Source organism: Cervus elaphus, chromosome 20, assembly GCF_910594005.1.
Source record: "Cervus elaphus chromosome 20, mCerEla1.1, whole genome shotgun sequence".
NCBI lineage: Eukaryota > Metazoa > Chordata > Mammalia > Artiodactyla > Cervidae > Cervus > Cervus elaphus.
In genome coordinates this window covers 56,965,556-56,981,333 of record NC_057834.1, presented here as the reverse complement: position 1 = coordinate 56,981,333, position 15,778 = coordinate 56,965,556, and the positions used below count along the sequence as shown (strand labels likewise).

At 47.2% G+C, this 15,778-nt stretch overlaps 1 long non-coding RNA gene across 1 annotated transcript in view; it reads right to left on the bottom strand.

Annotated features, from left to right (window-relative positions):
• LOC122676524 overlaps positions 1 to 15,778 on the bottom strand; it is a 62,552-nt gene that overhangs the window by 37,509 nt on the left and 9,265 nt on the right. Inside the window, exons 2-3 of the long non-coding RNA XR_006335597.1 lie at positions 8,174 to 8,314; positions 7,140 to 7,231 (exon numbers count right to left, since the gene is read on the bottom strand). This is a non-coding gene — a long non-coding RNA (uncharacterized LOC122676524). The remainder of the gene's footprint in view (positions 1 to 7,139; positions 7,232 to 8,173; positions 8,315 to 15,778) is intronic.

Sequence of the window (15,778 nt, the reverse complement as noted above, 5' to 3'; positions counted from 1 at the left end):
TCCTAGACACACAGCTATGCTTCACTTTCCAGTTTCCCTTGCAGTTTAGCACATCCTTGGGAATGAGTACAGGCCAATGGTGTGTGAGGCAGTGCGCACCACCTCCAACCCTGACCACAGAGATGTCCCAGGTCGGTCTCCGTCTGTCTTCTCTCCCTATCAGCAGATGCTGGGACACAGGACGACCTTGTGCTGAACATGGCAAAGCCAGGCCACCTGGACCCTTGAGTGACTGTGTAGAGCAGAACCCCTCCCCCACAACCTGGGCCTGCGTCAGAGCGAGAGGGGCGTTCACACATGCACACACTTGCCCACGGGGGTGCTTCACATCCGACTAGAGGTGTTCCTCTGGGCTCCCAGCTCCCTGTGCTACTTCTGGTTAACAGGCAGGGCATGTCTGCCTCGAGGCTCTGTGGATGAAGGAATTTTTCTGTCCCCAGCCATTTCCCTGCCCACGTCACCTTTCAAGTGCGCCTATAAATTGCTTTGGACAATCTTGCTCCGGTCCTCAGGCCAGAAAGACCATTTCTGCTCCTGCAGGCTGGTTAATGACTTGGCTGCTGCCAGTTGGCAAGCTTCTTCCTCTCTCACTGTTGAAAAATGAGCTGAGTGATGGTCAGGGGAGGGAGCAAGGACCTCAGTTGAGAGCAGCCCCCTGTCTCTAAATTATGGAAAGAGGTCCCCAAATTCCTCCCTCCCCGCAATCCTTGCAGGTAGAAGCCTCTGGGTCAGCAAACTTTGATTTAAATTGCAGAGATTAGATTTGAAGCTCAGAAGGACCCTGTTTGATTTGACAAAGAGGCCCAATGCACTGCCAACAGAAGGCCTTCCTCCTACCGTTTGGCAACTTTAGCTGCCCCACCCCAGGGCTGGCAGCCAGTGACAATCTCCATAGACAGTGTCATGGGTCTGGGGTTTCCCCACTTCCACTGCTCTCTGCTCTCTCCTAGGTGGGGTCTTCATCGAGGCATATGCTCCAAATAAAGACAGCTCAGTCCAAACGGCATTCAAAGGAGTTTCTTTAACTAAGTGTTCATCAAGACATAAATGAACAGCTGCCTCCCGCCTTGAGCCTGATGCCTGGATTATTCATTCCTTTTGATTTAAGATCCTCCTTTTGGATCCAACGGGAGCTGCTCCTTCCACAGCCACCTTAGACTGTAATGTCCTCCCAGCAGCATGCCCCCTACCCTGGTCTCCCCAGCATTTTCCTTATTTTGGCTGGGTAGGCATGGCTCTCTCTTCTCCAGTTCCTTTCTTTCCTGTCCTCTGGACAGAGTCTCTGGAACACTACTTCAGGCTTCTCTCACTTCTAGCCAATTCCTTTCCCCTTCTTGTCCTAGCAGGCTTAAACTTATTTTGTTGGCTCCTCTCCATTTTACTGAACTTTCCTTAAAATATCTCCTTCCTGTTTATCTATCTCTATTCCACCATGCTCTGAAAAGTAAGCAGATTTTGTCTTTAGCAGCATGCCTGTTTCTGCGTGTCACCCAGGGCTACCTCTTTCCTTGTCACCAGCATCCACCTTGTCTAGTCTCCAGCCCTCAGGTGTTATTGTACACATGATTTACTGACTGTGTAACATGTGCCAGGCACTGTGTAAATGCATCACCTGCATTTTTTTTACCTCATTCTCACAATGCCTCATGATAGCAGCTACTATTATCCCATTTTAGAGGTGAGGACACTGAGGGAGGCCCAGGGAGATTGAGTCACTCGCCTAGGGTCACGCACTTTCAGTGGGAATAGGGATTCCGATTAAACTCTGTCATGCTCTCTACTCAACTCTCCTAACACACACCTCAAATCAACAAACATTTAGCAAAAGCTAGGCTTGGAGAGTAAACAAAGAGAAATAAAACAAGATTTTGTCCATACCCTACAAGGGGTCCACTTAATGCCAGAAACAGATGTGTACATACATGTAATTCTTGGAACCCGTAATGGATAAACATAACCACAGTGTCCTGAGCACATAGGAGAAGGAGTAACTATTGTCATGACCCATATGAAGCCCTTTCAAGAAGGTCTTGTTTACCTAAACAAAAATTTAAAGATAGGTGAGAGTATATTTCAGGGAAGGATCCTTCAGTTACAGCAGGAAAGTGGGAATTGTTGCAGAGCATCTTAGATGTTTAACTCTTGGGTTCTGGGTCAGATTCTTGATTTTGACCTTGGGTAAGTAACCTAATGTCTTGGAGCCTCAGTTTCTTTATTTGTAAAGTGAGGAGATACTACCTGCTTCATAGGAGTGTTGGGAAGCTTAATTGTTCAAGTGAAGGATTGAACACAGTATCTGGAATGTTTTAAGTGTTCAATGATTATAATTTCCACATTCTTTCTTCTTGTCACAAAGTCCCCCAATTCTGTCTCTTGATGAATATTATTTATTGAATATCATCTTAGAGTCAGGTGGCTTCACAAGGTTAACTCAGTCGGTTCTCAGAACTAGGCTGTACATTTTGTCTGGCATGGTTGGTTGTCATTGTCTTAACAGACGAGGGAGCCCAGACTCAGAAGGTTCTGAAATTTGCTCAAGGTCATCAGAGAGACTTTCACCAGGACTCCAATGGGCTCTGCCGGGCTCTGCAGAGACCTTGCTTTTTCCTTTGCATGAGTCACCAAGAAGTCCTGGAATGGAGTTGCTGAGTGGAAGTGGAGGCATCAAGATCCCGGGGGACCTTGGATGACATTGGGTCCCAAGCTGAAGTATCTGTGGAAGGTGAAGGCCACTAGGCATTCTCCTGGTGGCCCCACAAATACTAAGCTGTCTTGCTGTTTACAGTGGGGACAGGCAAGCAGAGCAGCTGATTTTCCTTGGAAATGTCTACGATTCTGGCAGAAGCTGCCCTGCGGGTGTTAACTATCTTTGCTATAAGGCAATGGGAAGGCAGTGGGAGTCAACATCTTATTGGAATGAATACAGAATTCAAAGATAGTCGGACATGCATTCAAATCCCGGCTCCAGGGACTCTCTTGGTGGCCCAGTGGCTGAGACTCTGCACTCCCAATGCAGGGGGCCTGAGTTCAATCCCTAGTCAGGGATCTAGATCCCACATGCTACAACTAAGAGTTCTCACGCTTCAGTTAAAGATCCCACATGCCATAACTAAGACACGGTGCGACCAAATGAAAAAAAGAAAAGAAAAATCCCAGCTCCAAGTCTCAAGCTGGGTAGCTTGGGTGAAGTACTTCCCACTGGCCCTTGGTTTGCTTGTCTGAAGACAAGGATGATCATAATCACCCAGCCTCCAGTGACTCCAGAGAGTGGTCACTAGAGCCAGTCAGTCAACACATGGGGCTCAATTCAGAGTCAGGTAGACTTGGCATTCGTAGTTGTTGAAATGAACAAGGGGGTGTTTGGATGATTCACTGCCCAAAGGAGGAAAACAAACCTAAGATCCGCCTAACAGAGGAGAGCAGCCTGTTCTGGGCCCCTACTGGGGAGTTCTTTAGCTCCCCATCCCCTTCCCCCTCATCACTTGTTTGTGGTCTACACCACATACAGTTTTCATGGATCATAAAATCCTCCAAGCTGGCCCCATGTGAGCCCTTTGATGACATCCTCACAGCTGTCACCCAGCACCACACACAGAGAACACATTAAGTCCCTGCTGAATGACTGAGTCAGTGTTGGGGTACCTGCTTTAGTCCCTGCTTCCTGGCCTTTACAGAGCTTCCACCTACTAGTACTTGTCCTCTCACATGGAATCCATTCCTTACCCAGGCCTTTTCAAACAGGAAACTTCTCCTGGGCCCCTGGCCACTGTTTCCTTTCAGGCCTTCATCATTTCCCAGGTGGCTCAGGTTGTGGATTTCAAAGCAAGGCCACAGAATGTGCACTCCAGACTGTTTTTTTCATGGCTTCTGCCAGCCCTGCTCTTTCTCATCCCTGAAAAGCTCTGGCTGGAACCAGATGCCAATAGGCCAAAGTCCCTGTTGCCTGGCCCTTCACAGCATCCAAGCCAGGAAACCAGGGGCTTCCCTGGGCCTGAGGGACCTCCTCTGGGCAGGGGACCAGAGCCCAGCAAAGCACTGCTTCTTTAGCTGCTGTGGCTGCGTGAGGCCTGGGCTGCATCCCAGAGAATGAGGGCCCAGCTCTGCTGATGGGAATTTCAGGGGCGCAGGGCTGCACGGACCTTAAGAGATCACCAAGCTCAACCTTTCTGTTGTCCAGAGCAGGACAGTAAGTGCCAAAGAGGCACAGCAACCAGAATAGAGTGACGGCAATCTAGGGGCAAAAGTATGCTGGGCCATAGCCCTGTTCCCCAGTCCTGGGTTATTTCCTCCCCAGAGTTCCCAGTACCTAGACTAGAAGATTCCAAAGTCTGGCTCCCACCTCTTTCTTTCAGGGTCCTGCTCTTTGGTTTTTCAGGGGAAAAGAAAGCTATTTAGTTTGTTCTTGTTTCCAATTTCAGATTAAGAGACTGGAAAGAATAGTATCTATAAGGAAAACACTATTATGGTGCCCATTTGATAGATGAGGAAACAGATGCTCTGAGATAGGAAGTGTCTTGCCCCAGGTCTCCCAGCTAGTGCTGGGATTCCAACTCAGGCAACTGCTTTATCATATCACATCCCTCAACCTCAGATACACTGGCTGCTCCTTGGAGCCCCAGAGGCCAGAGTAGGGCTAGGAGAAGTCAGCCCATCTCACACCTGAGGTTGGGTAATATAAGCATGGCCAGAAGTGAAGCCGGGAGGATGTGGGCAAAGTGAAATCCCCAAGGAGGGAGGATACTCCTAGGTTTGGGCAGCTCACTGTAGGGATCCAATCACTTTCTTCAACATTCATGGATGAAGATTCTAGAAGCAACTGAAAAGGGCAGGAAATTTCCTTTCTCTGGTTCCACTGTTCTCTGAGCCTCAGTTTTTATGTTTTTGTTGTTTTTAATCAGTAAAACTGGGGGCTCAGATTAGTTCTCCAAGATCCCTCCCTTATTAACAGCCACAAGGAAAACACAATAAGGAGCACTGTGCCAAATCCTGAAGCAGAAGCATCGGTGCCCACCATCCCACGCTTGGAGATGAGGGCCTGCATGGTCCCAGCTTCAAGGGCTTAAATGAGTGGAGAAAACACACAGTCTGGAAGAACACATAAGCAGGTCCTTGACTTCCCAAACAGGTTAGAAGGGCCCTTCTAACCTTTACAGGGTCCATGGGAGGAAAACTGGAGTTTTGGGAGTGGCTTCTTCCACATTCCATCCTCCAGATACCCTCTCATTCCAGGTCTGTTCCACCTCCCTGATTTCTCAGCCCTCGAAGACCTCAACAACCACTGTTTGAAGGTGGAGAGACCTGCTTTCCCCAGATCCTGGTGCCAAGGGATGGAGAAGGGTGTGGGGAGACTCCCCCTCCCCTACCTTCCAGGGCAGCGTCCCTGCAGGACGGGTTCACAGTGCCCAGACTAGCAGCACAGTGGACCTCCCCTCCTCACTGCCATGTGCCGAAGGCCTCTCTTCCACTGCTGTGCCGGGAAGATGTGCCCACCAGGTTGGGAGGAGGTGAGGAGGGCAATGCTCTGGCTCCCCTCACCCCTCCACTTCATCTGTATAACCGCACCACCAGTTTACAGAAAAGGAAGCCAAGATGGAAAATGACTCACCCAAGATCTTATAAGATACAGGCGGCAAAACCAGGACACAAAAGCAAATCAGACTCCAGACTTGCCACCTCTCCACTGAGCGACCAGGTTTAGCATCCGCTGACTCGTGGCCAGCCAAAGAGCCCTTCCCCCTCCCCGGAAGGAGGTTTCCACCGGCCCTGAGAGCCTCAGCCCTTACTGAGATCACAGGTTCTCTCTGAAACAAAGCACCTCACTAGACCCTGCCGTGGCCAGCCTTCTTTTCTAATACACGGCCTGGGATGTGTCCAGCTGGAGGACACCTTTTGATGGAACGAGTTCCCTTCAGCTTTCCGCCAGCCCCAGCTATTATCCCGGGTTCTCAATCTCATCCCTCCTTCTGCCAGTCCAGAAGATCTGGGGACTTCGATGGCATTGCCAGGTAGCATCTGGAATCTCACAGCCCTTGCTGGGAGGCCCAAGGTGCCCACCCCTCCCTTCCCGCCCCCGCCGGAACGCTTGCGGCTTGAAAGGACCGAGTGACCCAGTTTATTCAGCGGGGAAGCTTTGCTAGTGAGCTGCGCAGTTCGGCATCGGTGTGTCTCTCCTGCCCCCTGCCGGTCGCTGGGCAGGAGGTTCGCAAGCGCCGGCGATCCCTCTTGGGGCCGTGGCGAGGATTGACTCTCAGGCCTGCAAATGTTTGCTGAATTGACTGAGTGAGTGGACTGTTTACAGTTCCAGGCTCTGGGGGTCTAAACTGACCAAAGAGACGGGGACTGCCCTTGGCCAAACAGTGAACTCACGGAGCTGAGTCTGGGCTCCTTGGCGGTCCTTTTCTTCCTTTCTGCCTGCCCCTCCTGTCACCTCCCTCACCTCCAGGCTGCATTCCTAGGAAGAACTAGAATACCCCAGGCTCAGGCCACCTGGACTCTCCCCTCCTACCTGATTACAGTTTCCTCTACCCCTTTGAGTGGTCCCAGTTCTCTATTTGAATGCCTCCACTGACAGCATACTCACTACGCGAGTAGCCTTCCCCACGTTCGGAGAGGAATAATCAAAAGAATTGTCTTCCTTTCTTCTAAACACTAAATCTGACTCCTGTTACTTCCACTCAGAGACCCAGTTGTTATTGTTTCCTCTTGGGTGAGCCAGGCCCAAGTCTGACCTGTCCAGCCTATGACTACCTTTCAGCTTCTTGAAGATGGCAGTCACATCCCTGAGACTCTTCCTGTCTCCTCCCAAACACACTGGGTCTTCATTTCCTGAGACTTCTTTAAAAGGGGGAGTCTTGAAAATCAAAAAGCCTGGGACACAGACAGTGACTCTCCAGTGGCGGAAGTCTAGTCTTTAGTCTAAAGACCTTGTGAAAGGTACCTATCTGCTGATCCTAGGAGAAGCCCTAAATAACAAAGAAGGATGATTCTTTAATCACTACTTCACTGTGTTTTAGATTCAGAATTCACAAAGCTCTTTTACAAGCATGCTATGTCAGTTGAGTGAAATTATTTTCATACCCATTTTGGGGATGAGAACAGTGAGGACTCAGAGAGGAAAAATGTTGTACTCATGATCATACCGTGAACAGAAGATAGCTGACACTCACACTTGATCTTCTGATTCCAGGTCTAACATTCTTTCCATAAAAGCATTTGTTGTAGCTTCTGCCTCCTGGGAATGTAAAAAGATCAAAAAAGGCAGAAAAAAAGTATTGAGTACTTACTGTTTGTCATATACTGTTCTAAGTGCTTGGGTGTGTGCATACTCAGTCACGTCCAACTCTTTGCCTCCCCAAGGACTGTAGCCCACCAGGATCCTCTGACCATGGAATTCTCTAGGCAAGAATACTAGAGTGGGTTGCCAGTTCCTCCTCCAGGTGATCTTCCCAATCCAGGGATCAAACTTGCATCTCTTGAGTCTCCGGTGTTGGCAGGCAGATTCTTTACCACTGCACCACCTGGGAAGCCCTATTCTAAGTGTTGAATATGTGTTAATGTTCAAAACAACTATATAAGATATGTATTATTGTTATTCCCATTTTACTTCCCAGGGTTAGTAAATTAAAAACCCAGCATTCTAATCCACATAGTCCAGCTGTAGAGCTGGCTCTTTCAACCACCCCCTCACAGCTCCACACTTGTCTAGGTTTGTGCTCACACCTTTGTTTCTCCCCATGCCTCTTAGCTGGTGAATGACACTGAGGAGAAAGTTTGAGGAGCATTCTCCAGGGGCAGGGTGGGGAGACCTTCCTCCAGAGGCAGGGTAGTAGCTGGGAATCCAGAGGCTCATTCAGACCCCGGCTCTGCACTCTCCAGCTGAGTGTCCTTGGGCAAGGCAGTCAACCTCTCCTCCCCTCGCTTTCATCATCTGTAAAATGGCAGTAACTCCAGCACCAGCCCACTAGATTTCTGTGGGTTGTAAGTAAACTTTTTGTGCGTTGCTTGGAGCAGTGCATTTTATTATTAAATTGGAAGCTTGGCTATTTGAGCTGACTGGGGCAAAGCCTGGAGGATGGGTTAAAGCAGGAGACAAACTGTGGGGGCATAGGGAGAAGGGTGAGGGAGAGGAGGGAGGAATGATGGAGGATTTGAATAACTTTTGGTGGGAGCTGACCTTTTCAGGAAATCACGAGTTCTTTGAATTAAGAGGATCTTTCTTCGGCATCTAACCCAACTAGGCAGAAGAGCAGGCAGGAGTCTCAGCCAAAAATCTCAGAAGACCAGGAATTCCCCATTTCCTGTGACCACGGGACACCTGCAATAAAATGAATGACACTAGTGGAGGCTGGGGTTGGGAGAGGTTCCCTTTGCCCTCTTAGAGGATCTTGACAGCAGGGATATTGAGTCCAGATGCATTTACACCTGGCCTCAATTTGGTTTCATATCCTGTGAATTCTTAGAAATGACTCAAATCTGCTGCAGAATTGTATGGGTTCTAGGCTGATAGCTATGTTGATAATAAGAGCCAACGTTTATGGATTCCCATGCACCAGGCACAATTCCGAACACTTGCTTGCGAACTCTTTTAATCTGTACAGCACTGCTCTGACACTGGGTTAGCCCCACCTTACCTAGGAGGAAATGGACACACGAAGGTTAAAATATTGGGCCATCATCAAGCAACGAGTAGTGATCAGAGAATGAGAACCAGGCCTTCTGACTTGAGAACCAGTATTCTCAACACAAGGGAAAGCCACTCATTTCAAACATGATTGAAATTGTATATTGAAAAATTCTTTACTTTGTCTGAAAATTGAAGTGGGTCTTGAAAGATTTTAGAGAAGCTGGTTTCTCTTAGGGTGTGTGGCAGCATTTTCTCAGAACCAAATGGTGCCATGGATAACACCCCTCAGCCCTGCAACAGTATCTGGTGCCTGTTTCATGCCGGGCATTGCACCAGGCCCTGGGGATGTTACACGGAGCAGCACAGACTCAGTCACTGCCTCGTCGTGTTTACAGTCTGGTGGGGCAGAGACACTGGCTGGGCATGGGCACCGCCCTAGACCGCTGGGGAAAGGGCACATGGCAGGGAAAATTTTGCATCTACGTGTGTAAATGTAAACCTGTATCACATGGAAAAACATCTTTTCCTAAGATTATTTCTCACTGAGTGTAAATAATGGACATGGACTCAAATTTCACTCAGAGAAAAGAGGTTCAGTGCTTACTTCCAACCTCTTTTAAGAGGCTCAGAGTTCTAGACTCAAGAAGGCTTCTGAAACTGCATAGTTCCTGAATGGATAAAGAGGGTGAGAAATGCCTCTCGGGTGTCCAGTGAGCTGGTGTAGGAGTACCTTCATGGTCCCAGGACCTTACAGTGTCCCTTTAGAAAATGACAGTTCACACACATTGATGATGTGCCTCAGTTTTAGTAATGGAGTCCTCTTGTTAGGAGCCCTGGCTTTGGTGTCAGACTGACATGGGATAAGTTACTTCTTTCCTGTAGGCATTAGTTTCCACTCTATGAAAGTGAAAGAAAAGAAAGTGAAGTCGCTCAGTCGTGTCCGACTCTTTGTGACCCCATGGACTGTAGCCCACCAGGCTCCTCCATCCGTGGAATTTTCCAGGCAAGAGTACTGGAGTGGGTTGCCATTTCCTTCTCCAGGAGATCTTCCCAACCCAGGGATTGAACTCAGGTCTCCCGCATTGCAGGCAGACGCTTTACCAACTGAGCCACCAGGGAAGCCCCTCCACTCTATAAAGTGGGTCAATAATAGCATCTACTCACAGGGTTAATACGAGGAGTAAATGAGTTAATGCCTAAGAAACACCTTAGAATCATGTTGGATACATGGCAAAGGTTCAACCAGTGTGAACTAGTTTTTGCCTAAGACTTCAACTAGCAAGGTTAGGATATTGGGATGAACATGTTTTTATCTTAAGACATGACGTAATTGAATTTCTTTTCTTTTTTTGGCCACGTTGTATGGCAGGTGGGATCTTAGTTCTCTGACCAGGGATCAAACCCAGGCCCCTTCTTTGGGATCATGGAGTCTTAACCACTGGACTTCCAGAGAAGTCCCTTGAATTTCTTTAAATAAATACTTTCCTTAAGTTGTCTCCATATAGTCTTTTCTTCTTTTCTTCCTTTCCTATTTACCTTTTTATGTGCATTATCTAATTTTATAGACTTTCAGAGAGAAAGGTCACAAGATACAAACTTGCTTGGAGTTTATGTGAAAAGAGAAGGAGATATGGAAATTCTCTCCAGCATTCCTTGGTTATTTATAAAATCTACCCAGAGGGAGAAACAGAACTCTAAATATAAAAACCATGTGAAAAACTTCCATTTCGGGAGCTCCAAAGTGCTTTATTTTTAATTTATTGTTATGATTGTGGAGGCTATTGTTAGATTTCAGACACTGTGGGGTGATGGGAAATTCCCAAGTGAATTTTGCCTACAGCCTTTCTGGGTCCAAGGGAGGAGGGGTTGCTGTGAGTGGCCTTCAGAGCCCAAGCCCACAGAAAGCTGCTTGAGTGGGGCTTCCGGTGGTGCACTTGCCAGGAGTGGAGGAGTGGAGTGGGGAGGAGAATGCCCTTCCCACTGCCCAAAGCAGTAATGAATCTACAAACGGAAAGATGCTCCTCTGGGGGATTCCCGCCCAGGTGTGCCCTGCGTATAAGAAAGCTATATCTGGGTTCCTGATCCTCTGAGGGCAGGAAAACAGCTCATGTTCCCACAGGATCTCAGAGAACACAGACATTTATCTCCCTCCCTTGACAGTGGCTGGAATGCTGCCTCTTCAGGCAAAAATAATTGCTCACTATAATTACACTTGGCATTTGGGCAACACTTGATGGCCACTCATTAGGTAAATGTACACAACACCCCATGAGACCAAAGGATCTCTGGCTCTGCTTTGTGGGTGGGAAGAAAGGGATGGGGAGTAACTTCCAACTGTGGCTCAAGTTGGAGTGAGCTCCTGCCCAGCGCCTGCTCCCACACCAGACCCAGCACAGCAACTCTGCACAACCAGTAAGGTTTTCTTATTCTAAATAAATTTCTTAGTTTTCTTATTCCCCAGAAGGACCAGGCGGTGGTGGTTTCCTACACCATTCATTCTGCTATGGTATTGGATATTGGAAACAGTACCCTCTGAGCAACCTCAGCAGTAACCAGAGGCTCTGGTTAATCTATCTTCAAGCATCTCTTGAGCTCCAGCTGTAAGTATGTGGAGTACTTATCTCTGTGCTGTATTTACTCTGGGCTGATGTCCTGGGGAAAAAGCACACCTCCTTTCCTCCCTTGAAGTGTGCATACCCCAACTTGGGGGCATCTGTGCGTGCTTGACTGCTTCAGTCATGTTCGCCTCTTTGTGACCCTGTGGACTGTAGCTGGCCAGGCTCCTCTGTTCATGGGATTTTTCAGGAAAGAATACTGGAGTTGGTTGCCATGCCCTCCTCCAGGGGATCTTTCCGACCCAGGAATCTAACCTGCATCTCTTGCATTGCAGGCAGATTCTTTACTGCTGAGCCACTAGGGATGCCCAATGCGGGTGGAATGAGGCAAAATAACCTACAGGAAATAATCAGCATGAAAGCCAAAGTGGAGAGAGTGATATGGAATGGAGCTTGTTGAAGATTGAATGAAAGAGGGACTTCAAATTGAGCCTGGGAGCACCAAGGAAAAAGTGAGCTGTGGTGAATTGTGTGATTGAAGGGACAAGGGCACCAGTGAATGTGGAGAATGTGGGGGACTCTGCTGCCCCCGCCCCTGGGAATGGACACCTGGAGCTGTCAGCCACTTCAGGTTTTCTTCACCTGCAGAGAGCTGCCTTACCCAAGGTGACAATCCTTTCCACAGTGGCCATGACTGAACAATGCAGAAATATAAAAGACCCTGCCAGCTCAGTTCATTGTGGGACAACTTTGAAGGCCACAAATTAGTGGAACTTTCTAGCTCCAGCACTCCCCGTGGGGTCAGCTGGAGTTGTGGTTGGGTCTGATTGCAAGTTCACTTTTTCTTCCTCCCAATCCAAGTTATTCCTCTTTCCTTCCGTGGGTGTCGATCTCAAAGTCACTATTTAAGAAACACCCTGCATGCTAAACTCTTTTCCAGGAACCCACTATCAGAAAGTTTGGTAAATGGACTTCCATTAGGAGCCCACTCCAGAATGTTGATCAGGAAAATGGGAAGTGTGCTTTGGGGAAAATTAGCCAGGCTACAGCATGTAAAATGGGTGACAGCAAGGGAGAGGGCAGGAACCCACTATCAGAAAGTTTGGTAAATGGACTTCCATTAGGAGCCCACTCCAGAATGTTGATCAGGAAAATGGGAAGTGTGCTTTGGGGAAGACTAGCCAGCCTACAGCATGTAAAATGGGTGACAGCAAGGGAGAGGGTGGAGGCGTGAAGATCAGCTAGGGGACCAAGGGGTGAACAGGAGCTGGCTGGACCAAAGGATGGCAGGCAATGAGGAGAATCCTAGAATCAGTAATGAAGAATAAGAAGAAAATTCAGGATTTGGTAGCAGATTATTTTTCAGAGAAAGAAAAGTTGGGACCTCCCTGGTGGTCCAGTGGTTAAGAACTGCCTGACAATGCAGGGAACACAGGTTCCATCCCTGGTCCAGGAAGATCCCATATGCTGTGGGACAACTAAGCACCACAACCACTGAAGCCCATGTACCCTAGAGCCTGTGCTTTGCAGCAAGAGACGCCACCACAATGAGAAGCCCATGTACTGTGGACTTAGAAGCTTCTAGACAGCAGCCCCTGCTCACCACAGCTAGAGAAAGTCCACACGCAGCAATGAAGACCCAGCACAGCCATAGATAAATAAATAATTGATTTATTTTAAAAAGAGAGAGAAAAGTCAGAGACAAAAGAGTTGGTCTTTTTTTTTTTTAAGTTTTAAGCATTACCGAAATAAGACTATGGGGTGAAGGATTGTTGTCATAAATTCTGTCTTAACTTGAGTTTGAGTTGACAACAAGACTTCCCAGTGAGATGTCTTGTGGGCAATTGTGTATCTAAAACAAGAGAGTAAATAAGAGGTCAGGATTGGAAATCTTGATTTGGGAGCTATGTAAGTCTGTATCTTTCAAAGATGTCAGAACAATATCTCCCACTGCACAGGCTGTTCTACTTTGTGACCTGGCTACTGGCCCCATTGAAAAGTGGAGTGTAATTCCCTTGTCCTTGAACCTGAGCAGGCTAGTGGAAGCTTTGATTCATAGAGTGGAAGTTCTGCTGGTCAGAAAAGGCCCTACAGCTTCTGCCTGGTTGTCTTGAAATGAAGCCAGATGCCTTGTGAAAAGTCTGACTACCCGAGACTACACTGCCAAGGAGGCCGTGTGTAGCAGATGACAGCCAATGTCAACCGCCAACCAAGCGAATGACTCATCTTGGACATCCAGCCCAGATGAGATGACTAAAGCCCCATTCAATATCTGACTGCAACAACATGGGACATCTCAAGCTTGAACTGTCCAGTGGAGTCCTTCTCAAATTCTTGATCCAAGACTCTTTTTAGCTGCTAAGTGAAGTGAAAGTCACTCAGGCATGTCTGACACTTTGCAACCCCATGGACTATACAGTCCATGGAATTCTCCAGGCCAGAATACTGGAGTGGTAGAGCTGTTCCCTTCTCCAGGGGATCCTCCCAACCCAGGGATCAAACCCAGGTCTCCTGAATTGTAGGTGGATTCATTACCAGCTAAGCCACAAGAGAAGCCCAAGCAGTGGGTTAATTTGTTACATAGCAATGGAACAGGGGTCACTAGCACAGGCGAGAGCAGGACCTCACCATTGTGTCCTGTATAATAAGCTCCCGATCTGTTCCATGACACTGCGTCCTGCCTCACCTTCCCTATCCCACAATCACTCACCTTCCATGGAACTGCCAGGTTCCTTCTTAAGCGGTTCCCAGATAATCTGATCAAATTGCCTCTCTTCTTGAAAACTTTCCACTGTTCCGAATGGCCTGCAAAGGTCCTCAAATTTCAGCATGCACTATAAAGTGGTAGGGTGATCAACGGTAATGACCATGGGGGTGACAGACATTTGGTCAAATGTATTCTGGATGTGTCTGTGAGGGTGTTTCTGGATGAGATTCACATTTGAATTGACAGACTGAATAAAGTCAATCAACTTTATTGGCCCCTCAATGGGGGTCAGCCTCATACAATCCAAGATCTGAACAGAATAAAAATACTGTGTAAAAAGCAATTCCTGCTGCCTGATTGAACTGGGACTATGGGATTCCCTGGTGGCTCAGATGGTAAAGAATCTGCCTGTAATGAGGGAGAACTAGGTTCGATCCCTGGGTTGGGAAGATCCCTGGAGAAGGGCATGGCAACCCACTCCAGTATTCTTGCCTGGAGAATTCCATGGACAGAGGAGCCTGATGGGCTACAGCCCATGGGGTTACAAAGAATCGGATACAACTGAGCAACTTTCACTAAGGAGATGGTCTTTTCCTGCCTTTGGAATCAAAACTGAAAAATTCTCTTCTTGGGTCTTGAAAGCCTGTTGGCTTTTGGACTAGAACTTACACCATTGACTCTCCCAGTTCTCAGACATTTGGATTCAAACTGAAATTTATACTGTCAGCTCTTCTGGGTCCCCAGCTTGCCACCTGCAGGTCATGGGACATAGCTGTATCTATCTGTATTTATATCTATCTTTACATCCTCCTGGATCTGTTTCTCTGGAGAACCTTGACTAATACAGGTGGAACCTTGAAATTTGCTTTATAAAAGGAGATCTCCCAGGTGATTTTGATTCTGACACCATTTGACAAACCCTCACCTACAGGATACAGTCCTTTCAGCCCAATATTCTGCTCCCACTTTTGTTAAATATCTCATCACCACTACCCTCAAGAAGACAATGGCTTTGCTGTAGAACCTCTGTATTCTTTATTTATATACTAGTTTTTATAGTTTGAGCTTTAATTTCTGTCATTTGTATTGTGAAAATAATAATTGTATTCTTCTTGATATAAAATATATTAAAAATCTGTAAATTAAAAATTTATGTAATGTGCTTTTAAATATGCATGTGCATAAAACTTATAAATTAAATAGCAACAGTAGGAAAAAACATTTCTTTCAGATCAACATCCCCACCCCCTTCCATGCTTCCAGAGAAGTTGGTCCTCTGTCCCAGGCTGGGTTCCCTGAAGATACCCTAATCATGCTAGTCTCTCTGCCTGGAAGGCTTTTTGTTCTTTTAATGTATATTTATTGACGACTCAGCCTGTGCTATGCAATGTATCCCTCCCTCCGAGAGAAAAGCAATTGATTCTTTCTCTGAGGGCCACAGCCCCTGAGTCTGTACTTGTATCATAGTCTCCTGCCATGATGTGTTAGTTGTCTACTTTCCTAGGCTGTGAAGCTTCTCAGATCCAGGATTGTATCTTGTTCATCTTTGTATCTCAGTCACTGGCACAGTGCCTGATATCCAGTAGGAACTCAATGAATGTTGATGAATGAGTTCATAAATGAATGATGATAGTCCAGTGTCTGGCACATCACAGGTGATCAATAAATATTGGTTGAAATGCTACTGAATTGTAAGTGCAGGTCACAGAAAAAAGGGCAGGAAGAATTTCAGGAAGGGTTTCTTGAACACAGTCAAAAAGATATCAAAAGATCAAGGAGGATGAACACTGACGGGAAAAATAAAACATTGGATTTGACAAAAAAGGAAGTAAATCCTAGAAAAAAAATAACAATTGACAAAATGTTTATCACAAAACCAAGAAGCAAAGATCA